The sequence below is a fragment of the Anas acuta genome, chromosome 2, assembly GCF_963932015.1.
Source record: "Anas acuta chromosome 2, bAnaAcu1.1, whole genome shotgun sequence".
Lineage (NCBI taxonomy): Eukaryota > Metazoa > Chordata > Aves > Anseriformes > Anatidae > Anas > Anas acuta.
Window position 1 is genome coordinate 15,952,120 of NC_088980.1, and position 10,299 is coordinate 15,962,418.

Sequence of the window (10,299 nt, forward strand, 5' to 3'; positions counted from 1 at the left end):
TTTAAATAACCTTTTGGTGTGACATTTGGGAAAAAAAATGGAGGTAGCAAAACTTACACTGTCTCCTTGTTCCTTCCAGGTGTGAACCCAGCTGTGACTCCCTTACTCTCAGCCTCACTTTCTGCTACTTTTCATCTCTAGATAAGATGCTCTGACTATCATTTTCATGGGATTTAAATTGTGTAATTTGAGTGCTCATGAATGAAAAGATAGTTTTTGCTTTTTTAAAATCAAACAAACAGCAGCCTATGTTATTATTGATATCAGGTAAAGCTTTACTAAATCATTCCTTTGACTATAGTATGAAACACACACAACTTTAAATACCAGTATCCCAGGAACTCAAGTATGAACAAAAGGACATATAAAATTGATCTGACCAAAGTTTCATCTATTCCCATACCCTACTTCCTATCAGATGCACAGGGAAGGGCATTATAGGAAAACATATTTCAGTACTGTAGAATAATCTACCCCCTTTCATAATCGGGGGCCCTGGTGCTACCTAACCGAGAGCTAATTTCCTCCACATTTTTTCCACTTGCTCTTTGAAACCAAGTGAATATCTGAATGCATCTGAAAGTGAAATCAATGTAAAACATAAAATGAGCCACATGAACTGGCAGCCCATGTAATGCTGTTGGTCAGATTGCTTTCCATGTTAACTGTGGTACTTACCTGATGCTGCTTTCCTGTGCTTCTTTGCATGCTGACTGAAAGCAGGTTGCTTCTGTACAAATTCCTGTTGAAATTCAGACTGCTAACACTGAAATACATCAGCTTTTAGATCTGCTCATTACTCTGTGCTTGTCCATTTTTCTTAATCCATTTTTTTCTATGGAGAAATTTATCTATAGTTACAGCTTTAAAACAAATAATGTTATTTGCCACTTGGTTTAGGCTAACATCTATCTTTAGTCTTACTCCACAAGCTGGAAATTCTAGCTAGATTGCTTGTGCCAAGCAAAAGCCCCCTTCTCACCCCGTTCCCTCCCTTGTTGAAGAGCACCCAGCAGTCCCTGCTGCCCTGGATCCAGCGTGGTGGCAAGGAGAAGTAGCAGATTCCAAGTCCCAGTAATAATGCATCAAGGAAACGGTCCCAATGGCTTTCAAATAAAACAGATCCTTCCAGCAGCACGGGTGCACCTCTGGCATCATATCCAGGATCCGTCCTCCTCCTTTGCTGTTCCTTGCACCTGAGATACAACAAAGTTCCTGGGACCAGGCATCTCCTTCCTTCTCTCCTACATCTGCTCAGTCACTCAATGAGTGCATTAAATCTCCCCCCATTTGTGTTCTCGTTACTGTGAGGACCGCGACTGGTAGGAATTCCCTAGGATATCCTGCATCCTCCTGGTGACATATTTTGCCCTTAACCCAGGAGACAAATTAGCAGAGTGGTTTCATTTCTTCCCCTGCAGGACACAGATGTCTTGGCACGGGATTTGCACTGAAGAATCTCAGTTCAGCGTTAGTAGTCTTTTCCTTCCTCTCATTGCGAGACTGCTTACGGCCAGGAGCTGGTCACAGGCCCTATAATCTTCTTTTCTTAACCTGGCTGCACAAGGAAATGAGACATTTGCAATACTGCTTTTCATTTCTCTCTCTCTTTTTCCTGGCTGTCGGTGCCCTGCTAGTAACACAGGAATCCACCGAGAAACTTCACCTACATCTAAAAGGGGCAGAACCTCAAAGAAAATCACATTCCTAATGGTTTTGCAGAAATAAACAGGTTGGGGGTGAAAAGAAATCCAATATCTAACCTCTTGGGGGATTTGCAAACATAATTTTGTACATATTTTAGGTGGCGGTGGCTGGCTGGCCAGTAAGGAAGCTCACACAGGCTAGCCAAACACCCTGCTGTCCTAGCCATGGTGTTCCCTGCAAAATGGGGAGTGCCACAATGGTCCTGAATGGGACAGAGGTGGGGAAATGTATCAGAAATCAAGGCTCATGAATTTTGCTCCTGCTGGAACAATTCATTTTCTTGCCTTGTGCTGTCCTTTAAAGAACATGCTGTTTGGTTTTAAAACTAAAATCAGGTTTTGTCTTTGTATAACTTTTCTATTTGAGGACCACAACGTACTATTTGAGTAGTGTATCATTTTTACACACACCCCTTCTCTAATTAGGCATTTGCCTTATTAATAAAACATGTAAACTGGCTTTGCTTATTTAAAGCACAGCTCAACGTTTTTCCTGATGGACCTTATTCACTAATACCTTTCTAAAAATAAACCTATATACAAATAATACATATGAAAGATAAAATAATAGTAAATGTGTTAACTATGTAAAATGCTCAGATAATAAGCTATGAAAATTATTACGCTTCTTTACCATTCATTAAACACTAGAATAGTTGCTTTCACATGTATGTGTGTTATTAATCTTGAAAAGAGCGCATATAAAGAATAAAATAAACTGTGAATGCTTTTAAACATAGTGATTTTAGGGGGGGTTCAGAGGACAGACTTCTGTTTAATTGTGTTTCTGGGCTGCTGCCAGGCTGTCACTATTCCCTAGAGCTGAATCTGTGGACATCAGAGGTTCTCCCCTGAAGCTGCATCTATAGACATTAAAGATTCAGAGTCCTTACATACCTTAAGCTAGGACAGACAGGGGACTAGGCTCTAATTACAGCCTATGCCCATTTAAGGTTCTTTAAGCTTAATGCAGAACCCTTGATGTAAATGAAAATCAGGACCTCAGCCACTTCAAATGTACTCACAAAAAAAAAAAAAAGGAAAAAAAAAAAAAAGGTTAAAATTCTGTTTAACTTCCTCTTCTTATCAAAGTTTTGGAAAAAGAAAGCCTTTTCATAACCACCAAGGTACTGTGTGTTTTATCTGAAGCCTGCCGTATAAAAACGGTGATTGATTTTTCCACATTAAGGGCAAAATAGCGGGAGATCTGTGCCTCGCTAACTCTCACACACACACCTGCTAGCAAAAGAGAGGCTCACTATTCAAATCAAAATGGGATTTCTGGGTTTTAACCGTAGGACTTCGAGGGCTCAATTCCTTTGGACTTGTCTTAAATTAAGAGCCAGAAATTATTTCCCGATGAATCTCCAAGCTAGATCTCTGCCAAGGTCACGGGTCACTTGATTGCATCCAGAAGCTCACTCTAAACTTAGCTGGTGATGTGTTGATGTGATGGGGTTTCAGCGCAGGATACTTCAGAGTGACCGAAGCCGGTTCCCATGAGTTTTTAATTCATTTGGGGAGTAGGTAAAACCTGAATATCCTTTTCAGACCTTTATCCCATGTTATATCTCACCAGAAATGCCAACTTTTATGAGGATCTTTGGTTTCTTTCTTCTTTTTTTGTGGGCCATAGATGTATTCATGGAAACAACAAGTAAAAATGCCCCGTAGAAGCACAGCTCTGAAAAAATATTACTAATTAAATGTGGAGTAAGTGACTATGATAAAAGCTCTTGGTAATACTCCTGGCCACTGTGGGGCAAGAGGTCATGCTTCGTGTGCCAAGAAGAAGAGCGTGATGCTGCAGTGTTTGAGAACCAGTTGGAGAGTCGGTTCTCTAGATCAGTGGCCTCACTTCACTGGGAGCTGTATAAACACAGAAGTCAACCAAATAAATTTAGCTGTATTTATAACTCTCTTGTGTAGCGAAGTACACGGAATCAAGGGACGTAGAAGTTACAGACTGCCAGTAATGGCAAAAGAAAACAACAATAAACACAACTTTAAATACACATTATGTAGAGCAGAGAAGAAAAAAACCCTTTCCAAATAAGACTGCCCATAGCTCAGTGACACTCGGCTGTTCCACACCAGGATCCCTCCCCTCTCTGGTTTGCCTCTTAGAGGAGTCTCCATCTTATTTAACAGTCTGAGCAGAACAGATTGGCGGGGGTCCTCTGCAAATCCCTGCAATAACATTAGGGCTTCCTCGCCTCAGTGGAAAAGGCAAATGTAGTTTTCTTGCTCACTGGGTACCGTACAGAGAAAGTACTTGAATGATTTCTTCACAATGAGAGAAAAGAAATACGTAAGAACTACTTGAAGAGGTATTAATGAAATATTTTAAATTTCTTGAGGTTAAAAAAAAAAAGAAAAAAATCATCCCAGTCTAGTCTCCCACACGTACAACACCCACATGTTTTGAAGAGACCTGTCGGATGATGTAAATCAAGTCCAGAAGCAACCCAGGAGATGTCATTTTCATTACAGCTACTGGTCTATGGTGTGATTCAAGAGCAATTCCCTTACCCTGAATGCAGAAGCTCTGCTAGGCAGTGCTGTATGTATGCTACCTTCGTACTTCCAGTAAATCCCCTGCAGCCTGTATCCTGGGACAAGCACCTGCAAGAAGTGCAGACCCAACGAGCAGGTCTTCTGCATTATCTTATACTGAAAAAGACAGCGGCATATCCTTGTACTACAGCCCAAACATGCTGCAAAAAACACACACACACAAAAAAACACACAAACGAAGATTTTAATGAGAACATGTACTACAGAGTCTGGCTAGTAGTGCACCCTTACCACGGATCACCAGGTGTTCAAAGGAGAGGTATCCATGCAGGATTCCTGCTCTGCCTTGACGTGTCTTTCTGAGCTGTATTCTTCATCCCAATGGGGCTGTTTTCATGATTTTTTGAAGCATCTTTTCACTATCAACGTGTTGACTTCATGAACTAACTCAAAACTCTACGCCAAAAGAATCCCAGGATGGTTTGGGTTGGAGGGGACCTTATAATACTTCCTTTGGAAAAAAAAAAATACCATACTGGGATTTTTTCAGTCTTCCACTATTTGTATTTGTCTTTTCAGGCATCATTGACAAGTGCTACAGGAAGTTTTTTAACAAATACCCTTTATCCCTTAGTATGCATAGCAGCTGGACTGTTCGACTGACTTCTGACTCTACACGTTTTTCAAATGTTTCTTTAACTACTTTTTAGGAGCAAACATTTTTATTAACCTTTTGGTACTTCTAAGTTGTCCAGCCTTTATGGAAATTGCTTTCCAAATGGATACAAACCATTCTCATCGCTACTGCTGAATCATTCGTTTCTGTACTTCTCGTTTAACTATTTTCAGTGCCTATTTTCAGTTTCTATTTTCCACCAATTTCTTGTGCCTGTTTCCATTTTCTTCTCTTTATTCTGCTTACAAAAACTTATTTTCCTTATGTTTTAAGTATTTGGTTCATCTCTTTCAATCCTCTCGTTTTTTTTATATTTTTATTTTCTTTACATACTTACATCTGACTCTTATTTTTCCATTTCCAAAATGTTCTGCTTTTTTGAAGAGAAGAGAAGAGAAGAGAAGAGAAGAGAAGAGAAGAGAAGAGAAGAGAAGAGAAGAGAAGAGAAGAGAAGAGAAGAGAAGAGAAGAGAAGAGAAGAGAAGAGAAGAGAAGAGAAGAGAAGAGAAGAGAAGAGAAGAGAAGAGAAGAGAAGAGAAGAGAAGAGAAGAGAAAACTGATGCTGACAGAATTGAGCTTACTTCCTCCTGCTTGCAAGCCTACAGGTTTCCTCTCAGTCATGCGGGTTTCCTTGGCTTCTCATTTAGAAAAACAACAAAAAAAAGGAGACAAGAACTATGTGTTCTTGGCTTGTCACAGTATTTTATTACCTTGAAGGACAGAGATCAACTTGTTGGGCATAAAATGAAAACTTTAGAACAAGCAGCTGGTTGTTTTTTTAAAAAAATAATTTTTATTTGGCATCACCAGTCAAACCTTTCATGTTGCTGAAATCTATTGCTGTCTTTGAAAAATCAGTCATTCTAAGCTGGTAAAAAATCAGTTCAAAGAGAGATTTTTCTTACTTTATGATTTCTTAGAAGCTTTTGAAAGTGTCACCTCAAAAGAAGAATAATAAATACTTAAAATATGTTCCTACTCTCTTGTATGAAGCAATAATAATGGATATAAATTCTGGCCTTCCACATATCACAACATAAAAGCTTTGTTGAAGGAATATCAGAGGTTGAGAAATCACATCCTGAGAAGTTAGGAAATGTCAACCAATATTATTTTGGCTTTTATGCACTTATGCATTATGATGCAGTTCTCATTTATGTGTCCCCATTTTTTTTTTTTTTTCTTAACAGAACAAAAGTTTCACTACATGAGCAGTTGCCATGTGTTTGCTTTCTTTTTATTGCTGGGTGGGTGATCCACCACTTACGACCATTGTCATTTTGGCTACCAGGCTACCTGCTAGCAGCGATGGATTCTCAGCTTCTGTGCAAATGAAGATAATAATTTAAAAATGTTGACCTTTAGTCTGCAAATATATAGTTACAAAACGGGAAATATGAAAATTAAATATTTTGGATCAATTCCAGGATTTGGAATAGGATGTGCTTTTGTGTGCAAGACTGTTATGCTTACTGTCCCTAAATTTGACCCTTCCTACTCCTGCAAGTTCCTCTTCTTCCACTTCAGCAGCCTGAAGTCTATCATCTAATTCACGTCTGAATCTTTGCCCAGTCCCAGTCTTCTTGTGCAGTCGGTTTCAAGATCAGATCAAGATCTGAAAACCCTCATTCAGCCATTCCCTTACACCAGTGGTATCGGAAGGCTGCAGAGGTGGGATTCACCTATCTGAGCGAGTTGCCAGAGGTCTCTCTTACAGTCGGGGAGAAGAAACAGAAGGTTGCAGTGCATGACTGATCTATTTGAGACATCAGGAGATAAACTGCAGACCAGACATCTCTGACGTCTTCTCTTAACACCCATTGACTTTGAACTTTATGAGAAGGTCTTTCTTGGTAACTGCCCTTCCAGTTACTGGGAATTCCAATTCCAGGCATTTCTTTCTTCTCATTTTCAAAAGTTGCATCTTTTTAGATACACTCTTTCTGGGAATCCTCCCCCCCCATTTATCTTTTTTGTTTGTTCTCCTTAGCTGATCTGGATCTTGGCTTCTTTATTATCTTAAGTATCACTTCCCCCCTCGCTCCCAAGAGCAGTGTTTCAGCATTTAAAAGTTTGACAGGCTAATGATGACAAAAAGGAATAGACTTAAACCTCATTATATTTTTCAACTTCAAAGACTTTTCCTCATATTTATTAATGCATCCTCACCATATTTAAGTCAGAATTATCACAGCTTTTTCAAAATAAGGGGAACTGCAGTGGAGACACTAAAGCCTAGCAGGCTTAGGTATTTAAGAGGTACAAACAGTCACCAGAAAGCCTAATCTGAGGAAGGCAAGATAAACCTGGTACTTAGAGGTTTTTCAGTGCTTGTGTTTGGTGTTGCCCAAGTTTCCCAAACTCTTTGAGCCTGCGCTCTGCTGCAGTGAATTGAAATACCTTAATCTTCACAAAAATGGTGTTGTCAAAGGCTCCTGCAGCACTCCACACTTAATTAACTAGCCCCAAACTAATCCAAACTATTCTCTACCTGGTCTAAACCAAACTAGTTCTATGCAGTAAACCCTTACCTTGCATGTTTGGGATTTTCCCTAAATGTGGTCCAAAATTCCTCCATGTACAGTAAATTTAGCAAGCTCATGTTCTAAAGCTTTATGGAGGGAGGGAGGTATTACAGTTGTCTGTGCAAGTTACCCTCCCCATAAAGGCTTCAGCTCACAGCACTACAGAACACGGTGGTTCACTTTTTATTACAATGTATTGGCATTCCTATTTGTGTTGATAAATGGCAAAAGCATTTCTGTGCAAACATATCTATTGATTTAATTCTGAAAATATACTGCATTGCTAAGTATGAAAAAAGAATGTGAGATTTAGGACCATTAAGTTTTTAGCCTGTTTATAACCCTAAGTTACTAATACTCTTCTAGGCAGTGCAAGTTTATACTATACCTAAGTTTCTCATATGATCATAAAATTCTTAATTATGTAGGCTCATTTTTCAGTTTATTGTATGTGATAGTCCATTACCATTCTTATAATTTATACAAAGGATGGAGGAGAAATTTATCTACATTTATTTTATTTATTCTAAATTATTACCAATGCAATCTCTAAATTATTATCTCTGTCCATCATAGTTTGTAAAAAGAGAAAGTAATAACTTCATCAGGTACTACTGCTTTAAATTGTTTCTGTTGTAGTGATTGGACATTGGTTGTTACGTACTATTTAACTTCAATGCTAAGTATGAACTTATATTGCTTCTAAGAAAATGTCATTCTCCAAACAAACTTATCAAGTGGAATTGAGATCCCTAGCACACTTTTCCATAAAATATTCAAAAAGCAGAAGTTCAGAGTATCATAAACTATGACACTGATGTGCTACTCCACACAAAATGTTACCTTCAACAGGAGTTAGAATGATTTTTTTCCCAGTATTGTTTTAAAAAGTGATATTCCAAATTAAGATAAATTACCACTGCCACAAAGTTCTTATAGTTTATTGTGAAATGTGGTTTTAGGAAAATGAATGTGCTCTGCTAGAAGTAACTGATCTTTTCTGTGAATAAAACAGTCCACACTGGAATTTTATACTCTCACCATCATCATCAGGTATCTTTTTTTTCTTTCACCAACATCAGATAAATGTATCATAGCATTTTATTATATTTTTAATGAAAATTAATAGCTGGTAAAGGCACAAACACATTTGCACACCAGAATGAATATTTTGTGTCTCTCCAGGTGGCATGCAATATATCAGCAACCATCATATGCTAATTATGCCTCATTTGTGGCTTGGAAAGGCAAAGTTCAAATTTCAGCCTCAGGTACACGTGGAGAGATGTGGAGATTTGGGAAGAATTCCAACATTCCTTGTATCCTCTCCTACCCTGGCCCCTATTTTTGCCATTTCTGATGCTCTTGGACTTAAACACCACAGCAGCGGTGTAATTCTAAGCACGTGATATCAAAAGACAACAGAATTAAATGTTTAACCCAACCCCATTTGCCCCGCTCCCACTTCCCAGGAGCTGTGCCAGTGCAAATTCCCATCCTCGTTGTCCCAGCAGTGGCTGGGGAGCCCTTGTCACTCCCCTTTTCAGCAACCACTACGGCACGACAGAGCAGCTGTGCTAGGTGTGGGCTGACAGGAGGTCAGGGCGTCCTGGCAGAGCACATCCAAGAGAGCAGGCTGTGGTGATGGGGACAGCCCTGTATCACAGGATGGTTCTGGGAAAGCAGGTGGCTCCATTAATCTTTGAAATCCTGCAGGTAGAAGTCATTTATTTCCCCTCGCAAGCACCAGCTTTGTTGAAGAACAGAAGGTTAGAGGAATAACAACAATAAGAAGAAATTCCCTTTTATTTTTCCTGAGGGTTTTTTGCTCATCTACGTATCGTACACTTCCTCCATTTGCACTTTGTGATTTCCCTCCTGCCTAACTTGTTCCTCCCTTCAGTGTGTGGGAAGGCGAGGGGCCACGTGAGGTGTGAGGAAGGTGAGGTGCCATGTCAGGTATGTGGGAAGATGAGGTGCCATGTCAGGTGTGTGGGAAGGCGAGGAGCTGTTTCAGGTGTGTGGGAAGGCGAGGAGCTGTTTCAGGTGTGTGGCTGTGTCAGGAGTGAAGAAGGTGAGGTGCCATGGAAGGTATGTGGAAAGGTGAGGAGCCATGTCAGGTGTGGGGACGAGGATCACCATGTCAGGTGTGTGTGGGGGGCGAGGTGCCATGTGAGGCATGAGGAAGGCGAGGTGCCATGTCAGGTATGTGGGAAGACAAGGTGCCATGTCAGGTGTGTGGGAAGGTGAGGCACCATGTCAGGTATGTGGGATGGCAAGGCACCACCTCAGGCATGGAGGTGAGGCGCCATGTCAGGTGTGTTGGAAGGCAAGGTGCCATGTCAGATGTGGGGATGAGGATCTCCATGTCAGGTGTGTGTGTGTGGGGCGAGGCACCATGTCAGGCGTGTGGGGGAAGCGAGGCGCCATGTCAGGTGTGTGGGACGACAAGGTGCCATGTCAGGCGTGAGGAAGGTGAGGCACCACGTAAGGTATGCAGGAGGATAAGGTGCCATGTCAGGTATGTGGGAAGGCGAGGTGCCATGTCACGTTAAGTGAGAAGGCAGGACACCATGTCAGGTGTGTGGGGAAGGCGAGGCGCCATGTCACGTATGTGGGGAAGGCGAGGCGCCATGTCAGGTATGAGGAAGGCGAGGCACCATGTCGCCACGTCAGGTATGTGTTTAGTTGAGGCACTGTGTCAGACGGACGCACGCAGCCCTCAGCCTCCCCATAAGCGATGTCTGATGTGAAAGGGGAGACACGAACATGCAACATGTCTCCCCGGGGCAGGCGGCACCCCAGCAACACCCCCCCCCCATGACCGCCCCCTCCCCACCCCCGCCGTCCCCTCAGCGCCTTTCCCGCCAAATCCC